We start from the raw sequence: 2,966 nt of genomic DNA on the forward strand, positions 1-2,966 counted from the left end.
CGCTAGAAGGAGGGGTCGAACCTCCGACCTTGTGGTTAACAGCCACACGCTCTAACCAACTGAGCTATTCCAGCTTTTTTTTTTCTCTGAGTAAGAGGTTTGAGATGTGATTTATATATAGTACAGTTTATTGTTATTTATGCAGATTAATAAAATGAAATTGTAAAAGATCTTGCAAATAAAACTTTAATGCATCTATCTTATTAAAACAGAAACATTCTGTTGGACCTAACATTTATTTCGTAAGTTTTTAAATTAAATACACATTTCTACTTTATAGTTAAACATACATTAAGTCACTAATGTTCATTTCTTTATAGTACTATCCATGTTTCCAAACAATATACTTATTTCTTTATACTATTATCAACGTTTCCAAACAATATATTTTTTATACTATTATCAATGTTTCCAAATAATACAATAATTAATCTTAGTTATTTTATATCTATCATTTTCTCTTTAAAATTTTGTAGAAACGTCATAGTTTCATAAATTACAAAATAGTGAACTTTAAATTTCGATTATAAGATTGCAAATTATGAAACTATTACAATTTAAATCTAATTAGATTACATATCGGTCATCCATCAGTTCAATCGGTTAGTCTCGGGTTTTAGTAATTTTAATATGAAATTTTAAAAACATAAATTGAATTGTCAGATCTCCGGATTAACCGGTATAATCACAATCGGATTGAATTTAAAAATACTGATTTAAATGCAAAATATTTTAAATACACACTCTTTAAAAATAACCAAAATATTTGTTAAATTATTAGTAAAAATTTTCATCGTAAAATATCCCGCGCTTCAAAAGCGCGGGTCAAAATCTAGTTGATTTTTAAAAGATAGTTCAGTAACGTAAATAAATTATTAGAGTTTCTTCTTAAATAATAGTTCATTATAATAGAGAGTTACAGATTATTACCGAAGTCAATATCATCTTTCAAAAATGATTTACAACAAAAAAAAGAAACTAAAACAATATGATCTTAGATTTCAACTGACTCATTTGTTTAAAACAAACAACTCTAATCAGATCCACCGTAATTCCCCATCCACGACTTGTGGATTGCCAATGCATCTTCATAACTTTTGTTGATGGTTTGACTAGTTTTTCTCTAATGATTTTTTTCCCAGAATATGTTAGAGATCCATAGTTTTTATTGAATCCGATGAATCTTCTTCTTCCTCCACATTGATCAAAGAAGTAAACGAGCTGAATCATTAAATGATTTCTTATAAGCCGTTTGTTTCTAGTTTCTTTCGATTTGTTTTTTTTCCTTAAATTTTGCTAGTCTTTGTTTTCACTAAAAATTACTTTTTTCAAGTTTTTCTTCCCTTATTATGGTCGAAAAAAATATTTAGTAATTTATTTATCAGTTGTCGGCTAAAAAATATATAATAAAAACCATCCTATACGGCTATACACTTTAGACTCTTTAGTAATTATGCGAAAATCATCTTATACTCCACTTTCTTTAGTCTTCGTACTGGTCTGACTCTTGGATGCTAAGGCTTCCAACGGTGACGAACCGTCTCGCACCGCACCGTCGTGAATAACAAAAATTTCACATATACTCGTATATCTATATGTTTTTGTTACTATTACAATCGCACCGTATTTATCACTACGTAGTTATTCCGCACGTTACCATTTAAAACCTAATTTGTATTGGAAGAATATTGATGAGTTCCAGTTGACAAGTGATCAGATTTCATCAATACTAGTTGAATTCAACTGATAAATTTCACTTAGATTCATAACCATAACGAATCAGTTTTGGTAGTAAAATGAGAGACCGTAACTTCTGCCACCAGAATTCAGTTCAAGATAGAAAAGACTACTTACAATAAGTAGATTTCTGTTAAAGTGGTAAAAAAATACTTTTAGTTTCATAACTTACTTATCAAAATTCTTGTATCAACTAAAATGGCTTTTTGTTTTTTCTTTATCTTGTTTACAAATAAATATAGAATTTTCAGTCAGCTAAAAATATATGCCGGTGCTTACATTTCAGCTTGTATTTATAACCATTTGTTACAAGAAAATAAAAAAATAAAAACAATGTCGTTGAATTACACACACATAACGAAAGATCCAAGAGGATGATTCTGTAGAAATAAAATCGATGGACACTAAGACCATCTTTATCGTTGTCCTTCCCTTCGTATCTTAGGGTAATGAGCATTTAATTTAAATCAGAGAAAAAGAAAAATCAGTGGGACGTTAACTAAATTAGAGTCGTCCTTGAGTCGTCCCGCGTGCCACGTGTTGCCTCGGAACGAAGCGGAGAAGCCAAGGTGGGGGAACACGAGTTTTAGTTTCATTTTCGATCTAGAAAAGATTTGTTGGTCTCTCTCGACGACGAAGGCGACGGCTGCGATAAAGAAGACCGACGATTTCATCTGACTTTGACTCCGCCGATTCCACTCCGGTACCTCCTCCAGACTCTCTCCCGCATCCCCAACCTCATTCTCCGCCGATTCCACTCCGGTAGCTCCTCCCGAATCGCAACTGTTTCGCCGACGATTTCTGAGTAGATTCTCTCTCCCGAACCCGTCACCAGATTTCAATCAAAAAGGTACTCCTCTCTGCCTGTAGATTAGGTTCTGTTTCTCGATCTAGTTCCTCTGCATGCGTTTGTAGATGCTTTGTTGTGATGATTTGTTCGGTAGATTAGTTTTTGTTCGGTTTGATTAACTAATTAGTTTAGATATGTTCGGTTTGATTAACTAATTAGTTTAAATTAAGTTTCTTTTTTGATGATGATGATCGTTGATGGTTTGTTTGATGCTGTTTCGTTGATGCTGTTTCGTTGATGGTATGTTCGGTTATTGATTCTTTGATAGTTTCACATATAATTTCTGAACTTAAGTTGTTTCTGTCTTGATATTATATCGCATACAAGTTGTTTGTGTTTTGATTTCTTATGACATTTTATTTCTGGAGTTAAGTCGTTT

At 32.0% G+C, this 2,966-nt stretch overlaps 1 non-coding gene across 1 annotated transcript; it reads right to left on the reverse strand.

The window, feature by feature from the left end:
* Positions 1 to 74, reverse strand: TRNAN-GUU (transfer RNA asparagine (anticodon GUU)). Its single transcript has one exon. It is a non-coding gene; the product is annotated as a tRNA-Asn (tRNA).
* Between the last annotated feature and the right edge of the window lie 2,892 nt (positions 75 to 2,966).

The sequence above is a fragment of the Raphanus sativus genome, chromosome 5 (genome assembly GCF_000801105.2).
Source record: "Raphanus sativus cultivar WK10039 chromosome 5, ASM80110v3, whole genome shotgun sequence".
In the NCBI taxonomy this organism is placed as follows: domain Eukaryota; kingdom Viridiplantae; phylum Streptophyta; class Magnoliopsida; order Brassicales; family Brassicaceae; genus Raphanus; species Raphanus sativus.